Genomic DNA, 21445 nt, shown 5'->3' on the forward strand with positions numbered 1-21445 from the left:
GACTTACGATTCATTCATTCACTCATTTATTCATTAACTCAGCAAGACATTATTGAGCGTCTTCTGTGTTCAGGTGTCAGTTCCGCCCAGGTCTGACAAGGAGGTGATGTGCCTCAACTGGGGGAAACCAAAGGCCAGGAGGGGAAGACGTAGAGGACCAAGCCACATCGGGCCTTGTGGGTTGTCCTGAGGACTTTGCCCTTTCCTCTCACTGTGGGGAGGAGCCATTAAGGGCTCTGAGCAGGAGAGTGACACAGTGCAATTTATGATTTTGAAGTATTGCTTTAGCTGCTGTGTCCAGAACATGCTGGTCCATTGACTTAGAGATAGCGCCTGTCTTTAGAATATTCACGGCCCCAGCAGTGGAGACGGGGCTGGTGCATCCTTGGTAACGGTGTGAGACAGAAGGTAACCATACCTTCCATCAGCCAGGCAAAGGGAGGGTACAATCAGTAGCATCTCATGGAGACGTGGCTGTGGGGCTTGCGCTGCAGGTGCAAGTACATGGAGCAGAGCTGAGGCTTGGCAGGAAAAGCCAGGCTGTGGGAATGTTGACTAGGTCAGTGGTCAGTGCCCAGGTCAGTGGGCATCAGATTGTGTTGTGCACAGGGATCATCGTGGAACTGGTTCTGGGCATATTCATGGGCCCTGCCTTAGAGATTCTGAGTTGGGAGGTAGGGTGGGGTCAGGTGCACTCTCGTGAAGATGTGAGGATTTTGACACGTCTGGGTCAAATCTCAGAGTCATCTGTCCTCCTCTGAACAGCAGGATCAGCAAGTCCAGGGGAACCCAGAGCACCAGACCAGACATCCAGCATGCTCTCTCGCAGGGAGTTGCCAGGTCTGAATTCTTGTATCCCTTTGAAATGTGGAAGTCCTCACCCCCAAGATGATGTCATCATAAGGTGAGGCCTTTGGGGAGGTGGTTAGATCACCAGGGCAGAGCCTCAGGATTGGGATCAGCGCCCTTAGGAAAGGGCCCCAGAGCCTCCCTGGCCCTTCCAGTGAGATGCAGTGAGAGGGCACCATGTACAGAACAGAAAAGGTCCGCGCCAGACCCCGAATCTCCCGGCACATGGACCTTGGACTTCCTGGCCTCCAGAACCATGTGAATGACCTTCTGTTGTTTACAAGCCGCCCAGACTGTGGTATTTTATTATAGCCAAGTGACAGGGCCACTACGGGAGGGCTGGGCTCCTTGAGGCTGGAGAAAGGTGGCTCTGAGCTGAGGCAAGACACACAGTGGGGCTGCGTGGCCACTGCACAGGGAATGTGAGCATAGAAGTTGGGCCTGGCAGGGGCATGGGAGGGAAAGGCAATGGGTGACGTAAGTGTCACATGCACAGGGACTCCATCTGCCTTGTTCACCTACTGTGTGCTTGGCACACAGTGGACACTCACTGAATACATGTGAAACAAACGAAGCCACAGGACCTGGCTGCTGATGGAATGGGTGGGGGTAAGGGAGAAAGAAGAGTAAGGAGAAGGCCACTGATTCCAGTAAAGGATCTGGTCACTCATGGTGATGCAGCGAACAGGAAAGAGGCAAATGCCGCAGCAAGCAAACCAACCAACCCCGAAAGCAAAGAACAGCTCAACCAGAGGACAGAACAAAGGAAAGCAGAAACAACCATGTGCTCACACCAAGACATGGGCTCCCACCCGAGGCTTCCGTACCAGGGGGTGGGGACTGCCTGCTTCCAAGACAAGGTTTTGTGGGCATTCCAGAGTCCCAGCCCCAGAGCTGAAGTCTTCTAGGGTTGGAGAACCAGTTCTACCTCCTGCTAGCTGCACAATCTTGGGCATGTTGCCCTCTGTGCCTCGGTTTCCTGGTTTTTTAAATACTTTTATTTTATTTGTCTATTTTTAGGTGGTGCTGAGGATCAGACCCAGGGCCTCACACGCACTAGGCAGGTGCTCTACCACTGAGCCCCACTCCAGTCTGCCTGGGGTCCTGTTGAAGGTGAAACCAATACTTGCACAAGGCTTAGGCGGTACCTAGCACTTCACGAGTGTCCCGTGCATTTAACTGCTACTGTTAACAGTGATTACGAGGGAAGGGAGTCCAGTCCCAGGGGCAGAAGCACTGTAGCCAGCATAGGAGCAGGGCTGGGTGGGGCGTGTGGACACCCGGCCGCAGCCACAGGTTGCACTCAGTGGCTGACCGTCTTCAGACTTGAGCTTCCAGAACAGAACCATGGAGCCAGGCAGTCTGGGGGCAGGAAGTGAGAGGGAAAGTGGTTGTTAATGAGGAGAAAATGGCTAGACTTGCAAGCCCCGAGGACACCAGGAAAGTGAACAGAGGGCTCTGCCGTGAGAGTCCTTTTGAAGGAACAGAACAAATGCGCCCAGGCCAGGCGGTGGCTGGATTTCCCTGACGCCCCAGGGGTGCATGGTGGAAAGCCCTCCAGAGCTGTGACTTCCACCCCAGCCCGAGCAGATGGGTTCAATAGAGACAAGGGTTATTTACATCGATGCCAAGACTGCGGGTGTTTATTTCTGGCTCCTGGGGTCTGGAAAGGAAGAAGAATGTTTGAAACGAAGAACGTGCTGAAAGGAAAAAATGGCCCATCTAACAAGGAAAAAATGTTCCCGCTTAGCACCAACCTTTCATCCCAGCCCTCCGAGGGCTCGGCCGGGGTCTCTCAAGCCCTCAGAAGCCCTCAGAGCCGTAATACCTGCCAGGATCCGAGGCTGGACCTGGAGTCGCTCTCCTGTGGTCAAGGGGTCGAGGACCAGGGAAGACTTGGAGGGCCGTCTGCTCAAACATGTGCTGGGATTTGAGTCCTGCCCTACCCTAGGCTGGCTGTGTGACATCAGGCAAGACCAGAACAGATCTGTGCTTCTGTTCAGTTCCTACCTCTATAAGGGGAACAAAGTAATCAATCATTCTTCGACAGATGTAATAAGTCGATGAAGTTTTGGTTCTTAGGTGGAGAGGCTTCCTCTGGTCTCTGAGGCTGTGCCACAGTTGGGTGTCTTCAAAGGAGATAGGACTCAGGCCAACATGGCACCTGATTTTGTCAGGCTGTTCCTGGGCACTGGTGGGAAATAGGCAAACGTGACACATGATTGCTCCTGGTTGGTACATCAGGCAGAGAAGTCAGAGCTTTGAGAAACTGCAGAGCCAGCTGCACCCCAGTGGCATGCGCTGGAACATAATGGTTTAATGGGGTGGTGGAGTGCGGCGGGAGAGCTCATCAGAGTCCAGTGGGTGTTACGGTTATTGCCTGTGGCTGTGGGGACGGGTATGATTTCTGGCCAGTGTCTGCCTGTGGGTTCATGGGAAATGCCCTCTTTCCACGCAGGGATCCTGGCAGTGGGCTCCCTTCTCCATCGCGGGCCTCGTACTTTGGCTGCTCAGCTGTGAATGAGGATGAGGGCGGCCTCAGAGCCTGGGAGGGTGACCATGGGGAGGAGGGTGGATTCCCCTATTAATCTTTTAACTCCTGCTTTTCTCAGGGGAGAAGGAAATGTGGGGTCTTAGAAGAGCATGTGGGGTCTTCTAAGTCTGTAAAGGCCTTGTCCGTGACTCTCAGGGGCTCCTGAGGGGTAAGGGCCCCCACCCCGTGCCAAGCACTCTGTTCTTTCGGAAGACCTGGCAGCTCTTCTGACGGAGCATTTGAAGCCCTCTCAGTTGCTGCGAATGTGTCACCGGAGCCTCACCAGGGAGGAGCTGCTTTGGGCTGGTGCACCGTGCTCAGCTCCTGGGTGTGGGAGCCGGGCCTGCTGTTAACTTCCTCCTGTCACCCTGGAGCCACTAATGAGCTGGGAACCTTCGTTAAGTCAAGGCCTGCTCTTTCCCCAATTTGCCTCATACAATCTTGGGTTGTAAAAAGCTTTTGCTTTGTATTTTGTTTTATTTTCCTCTGGGAGGATACTGACCTACTTGCCCAGTTCCACCTGCCAAGTCTGTGCCTCCAGACCACGTGTGTCCTCCCATTGACAAAGCACGGCTATGCACACTCTCTGCTCTTCCTAACAACTGGGGTTTTGCACTGGGTGGCACCTGTAGGCACGGTCCCTCCCTCTCTTCTGAGCAGGGCCTGGCACTGCTCAGAACTAATGAACCTACAAGGGCTGATGGGGATGGGACAGCCCAAGGCACTAAGGTGGACTGGCTCCACCCAGGTTGCCCCTAATTTCCAAAGAAACTACGGGGCCATTATTGGTTTGCAGTAGGCATCTCTGGAGAGTGACAGGTGTTAAAGTTGGGTAGGAGGCAAGGCTTTGGTTATCCCACCTGGGCAGTAGTCTAGGTAGTAGCCAAGGCTTTCAAGGCAGGGCCCTGACTTCAGAAACTGGCCTGCAAGAGTTAGGCCATGTGGGCAGGACCCAGCCAAGCTGGTTCCAGAAGAAGTCTTGTTATGGACTGAATGCCGTGTCCACCCTTTTTCCACACCCACAGTGGAATTGTGTCTTCAGGTTTAAATGAGGTCACGGGGAGGCCTTCATGATGGGAGGAATGGCTTCACAAGAAGAGAAGGAGACCCGGGACGCAGACAGAGAAGACAGCAGACTGCAAACCAGGATGAGAGGCTCATGGGAACCAGACGGGCTGGTGCCTCCATCTGAGACTTCTTGGCCTTTAGAATAGGGAGAAACAAACGTGTTTTTCATAGTGGTTGCACTAATTTACATCCCCACAAGTAGTGGTAACTCTTCACCTCCCTCCACATCCTTGCCAGCATTTGCTTATTTTTATTTTTGATAATTGCCACTCTGACTGGGGTGAGATATAAACTCAATATGGTTTTGATTTGCATTTTCCTGATGGCTAAGGATGTAGAGCATTTTTTCCTATTTTTATGGATCATTTGTACCTGTTCTTTTGGGAAGTGTCTGTTCAGATCATTTGCCCATTTTTTATTGGATTATTCATCCTTTTGTTGTAGACTTTTTGAGTTCTTCATATATTCTGGATCTGAATCCTCTGTCAGATGAGAAGCTGGAGAAGACTTTCCCCCATTCTGCAGCTGTCTCTCTGCTCTGCTGACTGTCCCCTTTGCTCCCCAGGAGTCTTTTCATGTTCTGTGGTCCTGTTTGTCAGTTCTTGCTTCTGTTTCCTGAGCTACTGAAGTCCTATTTGGGAAATCATTGCCCGTGCCAACATCTTGGAGTGTTGCTCCTCTGTTTTCTTCTAGTAGTTTCAAAATTTCAAACCTTACATTAAGGTCTTTAACTGATTTGGAGTTAGTGAGAGATAGGGTTCTTGTTTCAGTCTTCTACGTGCAGATATCCACTTTGCCCAGTGCCTTCTGTTAAGAGACTAACTGTTCTCCAATGTATGTTTTGGGCACCTTTGTTGAGAATTTGTGGTCTATAGATGAGCAGGCTTATTGCTGAGTTTTATATTTTGTTTCATTGGTCTGTGTGTCTGCTTTTAAGCCAGTTCCATGTGGGTTTGGTTACCATGGCTCTGTACTATATTCTGAAAACAGGTTTTGGGATGCCTCTAGCATTGCTCTTTTTATTCAAAATTGTTTTGGCTTTTCAGAGTCTTTTTTGCTTCCATATGCATTTTAGAATTGTTTTTTCTAGTTTTTTGAAAAATGTTGTTGGTATTTTGATGGGGACTTCATTGATGCCGTAGATCCCTTTTAGTAATATTACAATTTTAGCCATATTAATTCTGCCTGTACGTGCATGTGGGGGTCTTTCCATCTGCTGATATCTTATTCGATTGCTCTCGTCAGTGTTCAGTAATTTCATTAGAGATCTTTCACCTCCTTAGTTAGGTATATTTCTAGATGCTTCATATTTTTTGAGGCTATTGTGAGTGGGATTGCTCTAGTGGTTTTTTTTCTCTGTGAATTCACTGTTGGTGTCTAGAAGAGTTACTGATTTTTATATTTTGACTTTGAATCCTGCTGCTTTGCCAAATTTGTTTATCAGTTCTAAGAGTCTTGTGGTGGAGTCTTTAGGGTTTTCTAAGTATAGAACTGTATTATCAGCAAATAGGGATAATTTGACTTCCTCCTTTCCTATTTAAAACTCTTTTATTTTTTTTCCTCTAGCCTAATTGCTTTGACTGAAATTTCTAGTAGTGCATTGTCTGTGATTGGTGAAAGTGTATACATTTGTTTTGTTCCTGATCTTAGAGGAAATTCACTCAGGTTTTTCCCATTTAGTGTGGTGTTGCATATGAGTTTGTGATATGTTGTCTTTATTGAGATATGATCCTTGTATACCTGATTTATTTAGGAATTTTATCATGAAAGAATGTTGAATTTTATCAAATTTTTTCTGTAACTATTGAGATGAACATGTGGTTTTTTATCTTTAATTCTATTCATACACTGTATTATGTTTATTGATTTGCATATTAGAAGCTTCCTTGCATCTTTGGAATGAAAACAACTTGATTGTGGTGATCTTTTTAACATGTTGTTTTATTTGATTTGCGAGCATTTTTTTGATGACTTTGCATGTATGTTCATTAGCGATATGGGCATATGGTTTTCTTTATTTTTATTTTTTGTTGTGTCATTATCAGGTTCTGGAAAGAGGATGATCCTGGTTTCCTAGAATGAGTTTGGAAAGTTTTTTTTCCCTTAATATGGAACAGTTTGAGGAGCACTGGTATTCTTTAACATCTGGGAACATTCACCAGTGAGTCCTATAGCTCTTGGGTTTTCTTTGTAGGGACTTTTTATTATTATTATTATTATTACTGCTTCAATCTCATTGCATGTCATTGGGTTATTTGTTTTCTCTGTTTTTCTAATGTAGGCACTTATTGTCATCAACTTCCCTCATCATGTCTTTGATGTATCCCATAGCTTCTGGTGTGTTGTGTTTCCATTTTAATTTGATTCTAGAAATTTTTTAATTTCCTGATTTCTTCAATGACCCACTGTTTGTTCAACAATTCATTGTTCATTCTCCATGTGTTTGTGTAATTTATTATTTCTCTTGATATTGATTTCTACCTTCATCCCATAGTGTCTGATAAGATGCAACAAATCACTTTAACTTGAATTTGTTCAGACTTGCTCTATGACATATCTATTGGTGAATGGGTATTGAAGTCACTGTTATTGTCTTAAGGTCTAGCTCTCCCTTTATGTCTATAAATCAGTGTTTCATTCATAACTCTGGGTACTCTGATGTTCAGTGCACATATATTTATGACATTGTATTTCCTTGGTGAATTGCTCCCTTGATAAATATGTGGTGACCTTTTTTGTCTTTTAATTGACTTTGGGCTTAAAGTCTATTTTTGTCAGATAGCCACTCCTACTGGCCTTCAGAGTCCATTTGTTTGGAATATCATTTCCCATTCTTTCACTTTCAGTTTGTCTTTGCAGGTGGAGTGTGTTTTTTACAGACAGCATATTGATAGGTCATATTTTGTAATTAAGCACCCAATCTGAGTCTTTTCATTAGGGGATTAAGACAGTTTACATTCCTGTCCATTTTGTTGATTTTCTTTGGGTTGTTTTGAATAGTACTTGTTCATTTCTTCCTATTTTATTCAAACTGGATGTTTGATGGTTTAACTATATTGATTACTAGTTCTCATTTGTGTGTTTATTCTTCTAGTGAGGGTCATTCTTTCCTGGCTCTAGTAATTGTGTTAGTCTTTTTCCCTCTTCTGTACAGAATTGCTTTAAGTATCTTCTGATATTGGCCTAGTGGTCATGAATTCCTTTAATTTATGCTTAATTCATAAGGTCTTTTTACTTTTTATTCAATTACAGAGGATAATCTTGTTGGGAATAGTGATCTTTGTAGTCATTTTCTTTCAGGATATCATTCCACACCTTCTTGGCCTTTAGAGTTTCTGCTAAGAAATCTGTTATTCTTTTGATGGGTTTGCCTTTAAATGTAACTTGGTATTTCTCTCTTACGGTTTATAATATTTTTTTCTTTGTTCTGAACTTCTGGTAATTATTTTATGCAGAGACTTTTTTTCTAGTTCTATCTATTTCATATTCCAAATGTCTCCTATACCTAGATGTTCATGTTTCCAAAAATGTGGGACATTTTCTGTTATTATTTCACTTAATATGTTTTTTATGCCCTCAGCATATAGCTCTCCCTGTGGCATGCCGATTATTTGGATGTCTGATTTTTTTTTTTTACCTTTGTTTTATTTTTATGAGATGCTGAGGATCGAACCCAGGGCCTCGCACATGCTAGGCGAGTGCTCTACCACTGAGCCACAACCCCAGCCCCGGACGTCTGATTTTTTTAATGGTATCTCAGACGTCTTGAAATTTCTCTTCATTTATTCTTATATTTTTCTTTGTTGCTGTCTGAAAATACTATTGATAGAGTTGTCTTAAACCTCTGATATTCTCTCTTCTGCTTGATGTAGTCTATTGTTGAGGCTTTCAACCTTGTTCCCTTTTTTAAAATGTCGATGGGCCTTTATTTCATTCATTTATTGATATGTGGTGCCGAGAATCGAACACCGTGCCCCACACATGCTAGGCAAGGGCTCTACCATGGAGCCTCAGCCCCAGCCCTCAGCTTTGTTTTTATCTGACTTATTGAGCTTTTCATTTTCAAGATTTCTATTTGGTTGTTTTTCAAAAATCTCTGTTTCTTTATTGAAGTGCTCATTCACATCCTGTCTTGTCTTCATTAACTCATTTAACAATTGATTTGTGTTCACTTCAATTTCATGAGTTTTCAAAAAATTATTTGTTTGAATTCTTTGTCCAGCATCTCATCCATTTTGATATCTTTAGTATCTGTTATTAGGACATTAAAAACTTTAGGAGGTGTCATGTTGCCTTGTTTTTTTTTTTTTTTCTCCCTTATGTTTCTGTGTTCTCTAGGACTCTGGGCGTCCTCCACTGAGCACAGGGTAGACACGATGGTGTGGGTACTGAAGAGCTGGAATGTTGTGGAGCTCTCTGGAGGAGCTCTCTGGAGGAGAGCTGCACAGGACAGGGAAACACCTGCTCTACGGGGTGCCCCTGGATCCCCCTGAAGGCAAGAGAGTTTGTGAAATCTCAAAGATCTGTGCTGGGGGCTGGTGGCAGCTCCGTGTGATCTGTTACCCATGATGCTAGTGTTCCCAGCTGCCATCACACGTGACTGCCTATTCCCTGGACTCTGACAGCTGGTTGGTCAAACCACCCGTTCTACAGGGAAGTGCCTTCCGTTCCCCATGTTTTGCAGCCTGGGCCTCCCACTTCATAGAGGCTTTAAGGGTTTGGGTCAGAATCTCTCCCCAGGCAGCACTGATTCTCATGGATTGCTGCCTATGGAGCTGGAGAAGTGATATTGCTGTGGGGTTCCAGAGAGAGGAAAATGCAGGGACCTCTGACTCCAAGGGCAGTAAAGGCAGACAGTAGGGCCCGTCTCAAGATGGTTCCCAGGAACTGCCTGGTGAGCAAAGCTGGGAAGTGCAGAGAACTCTCCAGAGCTGCTTCACCACACAGGTCTTAGGACGGCTGTCTGTTTGGCCTGGAGTTCTGAAAGGTGCTGAATCCTGTGCCAGTGGTTTTCAGTGGGACTCTCCCTCTGTCACCTCCGCCCCTGCCAAGGGTCCACTCCTCCCCTGTTGTGCTCCCACATGGTCAGGGCTGGGCTGCTGCTTCACCCTCAGTCCCACTCTTCAGAGTCTCTGGATTTTCCCAAGACACTGTCCACTATTGATCTCCAGTGTTCTCCCATGGCCACCTCAATAAGCAGCTACCTTCCAATTACTTAAATTCTATCCAATGGAGACTCAGGGGAGTGCTAGTGCCTCAAGTCTACCATCTGGAGAGAGAAGTCTTTCGTTAGGTCACCCAGTGGAGGGTGACTAAGAGGTCTGGTCCTGATGGAGGGGGCCCGTTGCTGATGAGAACCACTTGTGCCGATGGGTAAGGACAGTGGGGATTAGCGGGAGTGCAGCTGACAGGCACATGGTAAGCATGTGCATACTGGATTTGGGACACCAAGACCAGCCACAGACGTCACCTCTGCTGTGTGTGTCTGTGCGTGTGTGCCTAACATGGTCCCTGAGGGGACCAGGACTGCCAGTGCTCTGGTTCCTATGCTCAAGTCCGATCCCTAAATGGATCTGGGGGCTCACCGTGTCCAGACTTGGGACAGCATAACTGCGTCTTCCAGTGACTCCTCCCCCTCCTCCTCCCTCTGCTGCCCTGCCCAAACCCCAGGCTTGTCTGGTGTGAGAGACACCATGTACCCCGTGAGCATCCACCAGATCTACTTTTCTGCACATTTTTCTGGGCACTTTGACCCACTGCGAGCACCTGCTACTGGTTGTCCGAGTTGGTTCGAGTGGAAGCAGCCCAGGCAGCAGCCCATGTGTCAGGCAGGCCGTGGGACATTCTCTCTTCTCTCCCCAGCAACCCTCAAGCAATGATGGATCAATACCAGACTGCCCCCCCCCTCGGGTGGGACGCTTCTGAGATGTCTCCCATGTCACTGAGCAGGGCAGGACTTCAGCTGTGCCAGTGGTGACTTGCTTAATGACATCTCTCTTTGGCTTCCTTTCTCTCCCAGTCTCTATCTGGGCTTCCTGAGATCATCTCCCAAATAAATTACATCCATTGGAATTCTTCTCTCAGGGCCGTTGCTAGGGAAACCCAGACTCTCTTGGCAGCAGCCTGACTGTTCGGCATTGGCTCAGGATTCGAGCAGGGTTGAGCTAGAACCCGGTTTTTAGGGGGGTAGAGACATAGACTCCATCTTGGGATCACAGGATCTGCAGAACCACGTTTCGGAGGTGGATAAGGTGGGTGTGGATGGGCAGCTCTTGCTAACCACTCCAGAGGGTCTTCACCCTTCCACCTCCTGCAGCCTTGGTCTCCAGGTGCGAGTGCATCTACCTCTACAGCATCTCATCCTAGTCCATTTGTGCCATTAGGACAGAATTCCCGGGACTGGGAAGCTTGTAAAGAAAAGCATTTATTTCTCACAGTCCGGAGGCCGATGAGTCCAAGAGTGTGACACGCGCCTCTGACAAGACTGCCTAGGCTGCATGATAACATGGCGGGATGGCAGGTGAGCCCAGGTGAAGGGCAGAAGCAACACTAGGGATAAACCACCCCGATGGCATCGATCTGTTCATGCAGGGATTTCCTCGAGGCCTGTTCCAGCTTGGATCCAGAATGGCCCCCTTAGGCTTACATGTTGAGTGTTTGGTCCCCAGTGCAGCTGTGCTCAGAGATGGGGCTTTGGGAAGAGATTATATCACGAGGGCTCTGATCTCAGCTGCGGATTAATCCAATCAAGTGTGGGTTCATCACTGAATGGACTGTTGGAAACTGCAGGAGGTGGGGCCTAGTTGGGAGAATAGATCACCGGAAGAGCATCCTAGAAGGGTGTAGTTTGTGTCCACCTCCCGCCCCTCTTTCTCCGCTCACAGCAACTATGGACTGAAATCTCCAAAACTATGAACCAAAAGAATTTTTTTTCTCCTCTAGGTTGATTTCCTAGGTTGATTTCCTTAAGTATTTTGTCACAGCAACAGAAAGCTGAGAAACACCTGGCCTAATCACCTCCTAAAGGCTCTGCCTTTAATACTGTCATAACGGGGATTAGAAGGGGACATTCAAGCCACAGCATATCTCTTGAACCAAGCACCTATTTCCATTTCTCATTATCCCTTATTTCTTGCTTAAACATATGCAGCAGTTTCTGTGTCTCCCGTCTTTCCCTCGCCTCCTAAATCTCCTTCCCCTGTGTTTCTGGAAGGACTTTTCTAAAGCCCCTCTGACCACATCACTCTTCTGCTGGAAACACTTGATGTTGTTTGAGGAAAACACACATTTCTAAGTCCCAGCACCATTCCCAGCATTTTCCCACCCACAGGTTCTAGAAATACTAGGCCTTCCTCTGTCTCTAGAATGTTCTCATCACTTCTCTTTTGGTAGAAAACTTTCTTGCACTTTATTGATAGGGGCACCCCAAGAATCCTCCAGAATGGAACTGAAATATCTTCTCCTCGCGTCTCATTCTCTAAGCACTCTCATCTCTGGACTGTCTGGCACTTTGTCATTGAACAAGCCCTCCTCCAATTGGCTTTGTGTGTGCTGGGTGCCGGGTCATAAAAGATGTGTATTATTTGTGTGGTTTATTTGTTCATTTAAATACTTGTTTGCTTGTTTCCATTTAGCACAATATTTTGAGCTCCTTGAGTAAATGGAATGCCTCTTTTAGGGTGCACTATAGCTCAGGAAGAGCAGTAGGTGTTTAGTGAACCTTTGTCATTCAAATCGAACTAAAATGAATTAGATCCTGGACAATAAGAGAGTCACCTTGTGCCTCATGTGAATGATCCAATTCTGTGGATGTGAAGTGTGTTATAAAATGCACTCAACACTAATGCGCTACTGAACATAATTTAATCTTTCTTGGATGATTCAGAAGCTCTCCAGGATCTTGCAGCGCTGCAGGGTCATCAACACGAGCAGCAGTTCTCATTGTGTGGAGCCGCCAGTTAGGGGTTCAGGTTGATTGAGTTCCAGAGAAGGCAGAGTTCTTCTCTTTTTCTTTTTTTAAGCCAACAATTTGCTTAAGTGTCTTTAAAGTGCATATTATAATCAAATCCTTGATTTAAAAATTTTTTCGGACAAAGCAGGTTAATTCTGGTGAGCTGTTGGGTGGATAAGAGCATAATTAATAGTGGATATCTGGAGTTGCGCTCGTGCTATTGGATCCTTGCATGTGAGTAGTTGAGTTTTCTGCAATGAAAAGTGGAAGAGGGGTTCTGGAAGAGACCCCGGATGCACTGAGCTTACAAGAGCACAGGGCAGGGACCTACCTGTTCTTGTTTGTGCAGGAAACACTCTGCAGAAGGGGCTGCTCAGATCAGTCTGGGGCCACTAGGATTGCTTCCATGTGATTTGGGACATGTGCGCTCTCGCTTTGGTTCTAGAGTGACCAGCTGGATAGAGTAGGATGGAGCTGAGGTCTGGATGCTTTTGAAAATCAGCAAACACAACAGTAATCCACATGATGTAAAATTATCTGCTGACTTGTGATTTCAGCTTCCATAGAAGAGCTCAAAAGTCATCGCCCACAGAAAAAAGCTGAAAATTGATGAATTTTCTTCAACCCCCTCCTCAGAACTGAGATTACAGGGCAAGTCATCTATTGAAGTCCAGTGAGACAAAATAAGTCTAACAAGGTAACAGTCATAAACACAGTGGATATTGATCCAATTAAATCAGTGATCACTCCAAATGTGAATGATCTAAGTGCACAGATTTAAAAGACAATTTGTTAGAGTAGATCATGAAAAAAAAAAAAAAGACCCAATTCTAGGTTTTCTAAAGGAATTCTGTTTTAAATATCAAGACTTAGATAAAAGTAGGGACCTGGAGGGCCTGGGGCTGTAGCTCAGTGGTAGAGCGCCTGCCTTGCACGCGTGAGGCCCTGGGTTCAATCCTCAGCACCACATAAAAATAAATAAATAAAGATATTGTGTCCATCTACAACTGAAAAAAAAACCAAAAAAATTTAAAAAGTTAAGGAAAAAAATAAGTAGGGACATGGAGAAAAATACTTTAGATAACACTAGCCAAAGAAAGCTGGAGTAGCTATGTTAATTTCCGTCAAAGACTTCAGAACAAAGACGATTATTGAGGATAGGTAGGGGCATGACATTATGAAAAGAAGTCAGTTCTCCAAGAGGGTCGAACCCTCAGAAATGTCTAAACGTGTATACACCCCACCACCCATCAGAAGGCACCAGGCAAAGACTGATAGAACTGCCGGGAGAGAGAGGAAAATCCACCGTGCGGTAGGGACTTCAACCTTCCTCTTCGGTAACAGATAGATCAAGCAGGCAGAAAATCAGTAAGGATACACGTGACCTCAAGTCACCCCTGGGGTTGTGCAGGAAACATGCTTTTCTGTCATCCCTTATTTCCCCGCCTCTTTATTTAGTTTCCCTGACCTCTTTGACATGTCTGTAGAGACAACCATGAGCAGTTCAGAGACATGATCAGAATTTAATTGGAAAAACCAGCCCTGGTTCTATTAAGGCAAGTAGTAATTTCCCCCTTTGATTTGTAAGAGAGACAATAAGGGCATGTGACATTTTCCTTGCATAATCACTGCTTAATTTCAAGACACTTTTACATGCCTTGGTTCATCCGCCCCTTGGTAGCTGCGATCTGTGAAATGGGCATGAAGGTATTTGCCTACTCACAGACAAGGCAGGGGTTCATCTCCCACAGGATTCAGAATTACAAGATTCAAAGGGACAAAGTGACGTGGCTGTGACTATCCAGCTAGACAGTGACAGATGTGGACAAAGAATCTGATGCTTCCCTTTCTCCCCCGCCACCATTCCATCCACTCCAACAGGTTTTCTCTCAAAATAACTGGGTTGGAGAGAGACTTCTCTGCCTGCTGCTATTTTGGACTTCGTAGACACAGCATTAGGGAGACACCCCCCACCAACACCCGCCAACATCTGCACAATGTTCCCTTCCAAAGATGGTGTTGAAAACAGCAGCTAGTGTTTATGAAGTCATCCTGGATGTGGCAGGATACTGTCACGTCCTCGGTGCTCCCCCCGGCCTTGTGCTCTCCTGCTCTGCACCACTCCCTCCGCCCCCACCTCCCACAGACCACTATATTTGAAGCTTCCGTTGCTTCCAGAAGAGAGTCAGAGGAAAAAAGGTTTCAAATGCTTGTCTTTTCAGATGTATTCCTGGTGCAAGTCGGGGAGGTTTGGGGGGAGTCCATATTGTACCAGAATTTTTTTTCCATTTTTGATGAGATGTTTTAAGAGGGACCTCTCCCTGGGATGGGGAAGAAGATGATTTGTCAGGCCACAAGGGGAGTGCCAGTCCCGACTCCTGCCTTTCAACGCTCCCGATGTCCCTTCACCAAGGGAGGTGGATGTCAGAGGCCCCCCCGTTAGATCCGAATATGGGAGCATAGAGTGGGACACTGCTTTGAAGAGGTGCCCATAGCATGGCCCAGGCATGACTGCAAAGAAGTCTGGGCTGCTTGGAAGAGAAACCAAATACCCTGTGGCCAGAACCATCAAGACCATAGCATCAGAGCCTACGGAGCCCAAAGGGCAGGGTGCAGGTGGCTGAGGGAGGGGTGTTGCTGGACCCGAGGCTCATGGACATGAGGGGCATGCTGCCTGGTGGAGCACAGCAGTTCGAGCAGGGCTGAGGGTCGGCTGCTGTTGCTGTCTCCATTTCCTCTGCCACCGTTTATTACGGGGGGGCCACAAAAATTAATGGTATTTCCTCAGCTCTCACTGCAGCCATGATGTCACTAGTGACAGCCACCAACCTCCAGACTTCTTGTTCTGTGAAGAAATAACTCCCTTTGAATGCCTCTGAACCCTGAACCTCAGAATGATCTGGAAGGCTTGTTAGAGCACAGACTTTGTTTCTGATTCTATAGTCTTGGGTGGGGTCTGAAAATGTTCATTTCTAACGCCTCCCTTGGTAGAGCTGATGCCGCTAGCCTAAGGACCAGGCTTGGGGAACCACTGATTCAGCTCCCTGGAAGTCAGGAGGACAATTATTTTCAGTGAAATACAATCCTATCTGATATCAGGCTGTATCTAAGATTGAGACAGGGACAGGAACACCTCAACGGACGTCAGCATAGAGGGATTTGACAGAATGTTCCATCTGAAAAGATGGATTCACAAATCTAGCGAGTGGAGCACCAGAATTGAAATGCCACCAGGAACCAGAGTGGGACAGAAAGGAAGAACCAAGTATTGGCAGGATCAGATTTTCAGCTGTAGGGCACAATGGGAGCTTGAGATAGAGAGTAAGTGGAATTCAGAAAAATAAAGTTGAAATGTATTGTATTGCTCTGAGTGAACAGACAGAAAATTCATATGTACATATTCAATAGGGTCTTCTTCATTTTGGGGAGGGAAATATGGAAGGCCCACAGGGAAGTATTACATGAGTGATGTTCAACTTAATTTACTGTTTATGATTTTTAGATGAGTGAAAATTAACTGTGATTGGCAGCCTGGAGGAGAATAGTTTAAAAACTCATTAAACACATGCAGGTCAAATTCATCAAAAGGGTTGCAACAGAATCCCCCCATAACCAGGGTCTCAAGGTGCGGTGCCTATTGTCTCCCTGTTTCAGACTAGTTGACGTAATTCAATGCTGGTGCAAAGACACTGTGCATTTTCTGTGGTGGGATTTGACCTATGTTATGTGACACAATGTGTGCCAGCATGCTTACCTAATTGAAAAGCCAGATGTGGTGAGGGGTGGCCTAATGAAATGTCCAGGCAGTATCATCGGTTGACTGTGGGATACAGATGTGCCAAGCCCTGGGGGCAGGCGGGGACATGTGCTGCAGGTTTTGACTTGGCACAGGAAGGAAGGGCAGAGCCTTCCAGGCAAAGCAACCTGTTGGGCAAAGTCTTGGGGCAGGAGAGTCTGGTGCAAGGTCCCTAAAGGGGCAGGGTGACCCAGGAGAGAAGGAGGAGAGGCTAGAGCTGGGTGAGGCCAGCATGGGCTTGGAGATGGGTGCTCTTGTGTCCAAGGGCACTGGGGAGCCCTAGAGGGTTTTACATAGAGGTTTGAATGGGATTTGAGCAGGGTGGGTGTTTGATTTGGGGATCATGTGTGTGTGTTTGAGACATAATCAGATACAGCTGGCCCTCTGTATCTTCAGGTTCCACACCCACAGATTGAACGAACTGCAGGTTGAAAGTATTCAGAAAAAAATAAAAATAAAAGTAACACAAAGGACTGGGGTTGTGGCTCAGGAAGAATGCTTGCCTCGCAGGTGTGAGGCACTGGGTTAGTTCTCAGCACTGCATATAAATAAATGAACAAAATAAAGGTCCATCAACAACCTAAAAAACACACAAAATATTTTTTTTAAAATAATTAAACACCACAAAACAGCGAATTGCATAGCTTTTGTATTGTAGTATGTATTGTAAGTAATTTGGAGATGATTTAAAGTATATGGGGGATGTGTATAGGGTCTATGCAAATCCTATACCAGTGTACACAGGGACCTGAGCATCTATGGACTTTGGTATTTATTTGTTGGGGCCTGGGCCCGTCCCCTCATGGATATTGAGGGATGACTATATGTGTTTTGAAAAGAGCATTCTGTTGCAGTTTGAAATCCATCCACAGACTCCCTCCTGTCCGTGTTTAGACAGTCCTGTTGGTTAGAAACTAATTCCTTAACGCTATACATCTTTAGGTGTCCCACGATGAGCAGCGAGGGCCTGAGACCTGCTTCTCCCCCTATTTCTCCTCTGACTTGACTGCAAGTCTCTTCTCGTCCTGGCCTTGTCTTTAGCACCCTTTACAGGGTAGCCCCCTAAGTGTGAAGCTCAGAAGGAACCCAGAGCGGCGGGCAGGTCTGACGGGACTGTCGTACTACCTCTCGGGCTCCAGGAATTGTGTTTCCAGTGCAGCTAAGATCGCATTAATTTTTTTGGCAGTCAGATCACACTATTGACCCGCGCTGAGCTTACCGACGACTCCAACTCCCCAGCCTTTTCACATAAACTGCAACTACACACAGCTCCCTCTTCCCACACCTGTGCCTTCTGGACCCAAGGGCAGAACCTTACATTTGTTCCAATTAAATTTTATCTTGTTAAACCCAGTTCATCACTCTATCCTGTCAAAAATGCCTGGAGCCCTTATTAGGTTTTCCAAAATGTATGCTGTGCTCCCACAAGTTTCCACCCATCAATCTGCGCACGTCTGAATGCCTTCCCCGTGTCAGCTCTGTCCTCTGTATTGAAGGTTTAAAGATGTTTTAGTCTCCGTTGCTGCCTTCGGAAGCCCTGCAGACATATAAAAAAGGCAAATGTGACGCAGTGCGTTGGGTGTCATAAAAGGGGCCTTGGGTTTTAGGGTCACAGGCTGGAGCTTAAGGGAGGCCCCCTGCAGGGGCTGTGCCCACAGCAAATCCTACTTTAGGAGTGGGAGAGCAGAAACACAGGATGGATGGCATGTCAGGCAGAGGGCAAAGACTCAGGCAAGAGAGAGTGGGCCACTGAGGATCACGCAAGCACTTCAAATGGAAGGACCGTAAAACATGGAGGAGATGGTGAGGCCAGATGACAAAAGGCTGAGGGCTTGGGACTTTGTCCATTGCTGCAGAAGACAGTGGTTTGAGCTCATGTTGAATCTTCACTGCACTGTGGTGGTCCTGCTTGGTGAGGCCTTTAGGAGATGACTGGATCCAGGGAACGCCACCATCATTAATGGGCGAATGCTGTGGTAGGAGTGGGTTAGTTAACACAGGAATGGCTGTGAGCTCTGTTGTGACACCCCATGAGGGCTCTCTCCAGATATTGATCCCAAGTACTTGGCCTTCTCCTCATTTAGAATCATGAGCCAAATAAACCTCTATCATTTATAAATTTACCTGGGCTGTAATATTCTGTTATAGCAGCAGAAACAAAGTCAGGAACTATCAACCCAGATTACAGAGGGATGACGTGTGTGGGTTTGAGTTGAAGAAACACCACGTGGTGTGGGAGGAGAGGATGGGCCCCAGGGCAGCAGAACTGCTTTGGTTGTGCCTCATCAGGGACATAACGTGACCCACTTTATGATTTAGAAAGATCATATTTGCTGCCTTCTGGAGGATGTTTTGTAGGGGGACAAGAGTAGAGGTAGAGAGACCAATTAGGACACTGTTAACAATGGCCCAGGCAAAAGACGATGGTAGTTTGACAAAGAAGTAAAAGGAAATGAGAGAAATGGTCACATGTATTATGGGTTTTGGAGATTGAGCTGCTAAGACACATTTGTGGGTTAGGTGTTAGGAAAGAGAGTGGTCAAGGATATGCCCAGGTTCTGGGCATGGGCATTTGGATGATGGTAATATTATTTCCTGAGATAGGAAGACCTTGGGGGTGGAGCAATTTTTTCTTTTGGTAAGAGGAGGAACTAAATGGTTTGCTTTTTGCCGAGTTAGATTTGGGCTTTCTCTCTGTCATTCAAGACATTGGGCAGACAGTTGGAGATCTGAATCTGGAGCTAAGGAGAGGTAGGGGTGTTGGTTTGCAGGTGACATATGATTGTTGTGAGCACATCTGGGTGGTCTTCAAAGCCCCGGGAGTGGATGCAAACTCCTGACTAGAGAAAGAAGAGAAGGACGGCAGGGGACGGGGTTCTGTCAAGAACACTGGCAAGGAGGCATGGGTAGCAGACAGGGCAGGTTTAGGAGGACAGGTCAATTAAAATGAAGAGCATTCATTGGCTTTAGCAGAAGACAAGACAGTGATGATGTTCGCCAGAACATTCTAGTAGCACTGGGGTTGAAGAATGAGTGGGGTGTGAGAACATGGAGGAGGGACTGCACATCTTCTTAAAGAACTTTTACTCTGAAAGCAAGAAGAGAGGTGGTAGTAGCTAAGAGGGAACCAATAATCGGGAAGGGAGTTCCTTAAAAATAGTACAAACTTTTAAAAGATGGCAGCCATTTAAACTTGTTTAAGGGCAGAGACAAAGAACTAAGGGGCAGGGAGGAGCATGCAGTGCAGGGTACTGAGAAGACCACTGATGGGGTGAGGACTGAGGAAGAGCAAGGGAAGGAGGCACAGGAAGCCTGGGGGAGGATCAGCCCCTTATGGGGGAGGAAGGGCTTATCCAAAGGGTGGGGGTAGATGTGGAGGTCACCTGATGGATTATATTTTTCATTGCTCTATTTTCCCTAATCAAGGCTTTCTCCTAAAAGGAGAGACGGGCTTGGTGCAGTAGACCGTATTTCCCTGTTCTGTCTCCCCTCTCTGGTTTTGGCTACATCTGGCCTGGTCACTTAAAGAAGAGAGTAGAGGTGGACCAAGATCTGGCACCTGAGCACAGAGCCACTATGGGACCTGTGAGCAGCTTTGGTCTGGCACAGGAAGCATCTATCTAGTGGCCACAGTCCTGAAAATGGTTAGTAATGAATGCCCAGATCACTGAGGAGGTGGCCGTGGTGATGGTGCAAACTGGGGGCCTTGTTATAGCAGGAGCCAGATTGGCAGGAAGGTGACTGACCTTGGTTAGCAACCAAGGGCTGTCATTCTGCAGAACCCTGATAGCTGATTTGGGGTTCAAGGTCAGGGTTTATGCATTTGGGGAGGAGGCTGGCCAAAGCAAATATACAGACCCAAGTCTGAGGGAGCTTGGACCAGGAGTTTACTGGAAGAGGTGTTCAGGTGGAGGAGGGAAGCCCTCTCCCTCAGCTGAAACACAGGGTAGAGCGATGCTCTGAACTTGGATGTGAAGTGGGGGCAGATTATGAGCCACCACAGCTGCATGGTTTGCATATTGTACCCTAAAGGTTCTCGTGTTAAGGGTTTGGTCTCCAGGGTAGGACTGCTGGGAGGTGGTAGAGCCTTCAGGAGATGAGACCTGGTGGGGAGTCCTTAGGTCATTGGAGGCATTCCCTTGAAGGGAGAGTGGAACCATGGTCCTCCCCTCTTTCTCTTTTATTTCATGGCCACAAGGTGAGCAGTTTGCTCCCTGGGCACTTGTTTCCCATAATTATCTGGTTCACCACCAGAGCCTAAAGCAATGGGTTGGCTGATTTTGACTAGAACTTCCAAAACTGAGTCAAAAAAAAAAAAAAACAAAACAAAACAAAACATTTTTCTCCTTCTGAGTTAATTATCTCAGGTACTTTGTTATAATGATGGAAAGCTGACTGACCAGTGCCCTAATAAAGAGCCCCAGAAAGTGAGGGTCGTGCCTGAAAGTAGCATTGTTCTTGGGGCCTGGGGGAGGGAGAGGAGTAGGTGGGGAGCACATGGACTCCAAGAAGGAAGGCTGAACCATAATACCATGTGTGGCCTGACCTCAAAGAACTCTGTATCCGATGGAAAAACAGATGTGAGGCTAAACTGGCCCAGTGAGTTCTGGATGAATCCTTACTGCTTCCTGTTTTAAGTGCTGAAATACTTAACATCTTCACGTCTAGAATCTTTCTTGGGTCAACATGAAGCACACTTGTTTGGAGTTTTCTTGGATTTAGAGGCAGGATTTCGATCTCTTTCTCAGAAAATTGGCAAAAATAAGACTCAGGAGGTGGGAGTTGGGGGGGTTTCACAAAGGGGATGAGCCAGCTAGTCTGGAGTCCCTGACCCACCACAACCCACACTCCTGTGCTCTCTCCTGGATCCACCAGGCTCCAGGAGGGAGATTCCTGAGTCACCTCCCCAGGCTCCAGCAACCAGAGGCATTCTCTGCCCAGCAAGGGGCCTCCAGGAATCTGGACCGGTGCTGCCACCCAGTTGGCCGGTGCCTTTGCCTTTGATGTTGTCAAATCAATTTGGATCTCACCTCTGTATCTGGTGGCGTGGAGCTCGGCTGGTGCAGCTGCAGGTCGGCTCTTGCAGCTCTTGTTATTGGCTCGGCATGCTAATTAGTAAGTTCATAGAGTTCCTCTGGAATTCATCCAGCTCAGAGACGTGTGCTTTTCGTGTGCCAAGGTGCTCAGGGAGCGTCTCCCCCTCTGGTTCCTGTTATTCACTGTTAATTCTGTCTTTTTTGGAACCAAA

At 46.8% G+C, this 21445-nt stretch overlaps 1 non-coding gene across 1 annotated transcript; it reads right to left on the reverse strand.

Moving 5' to 3' along the window:
- Nucleotides 1-8102: 8102 nt before the first annotated feature.
- Nucleotides 8103-8175, reverse strand: Trnaa-agc (transfer RNA alanine (anticodon AGC)). Its single transcript has one exon. It is a non-coding gene; the product is annotated as a tRNA-Ala (tRNA).
- Between the last annotated feature and the right edge of the window lie 13270 nt (nt 8176-21445).

This window comes from Callospermophilus lateralis, chromosome 19, assembly GCF_048772815.1.
Source record: "Callospermophilus lateralis isolate mCalLat2 chromosome 19, mCalLat2.hap1, whole genome shotgun sequence".
NCBI lineage: Eukaryota > Metazoa > Chordata > Mammalia > Rodentia > Sciuridae > Callospermophilus > Callospermophilus lateralis.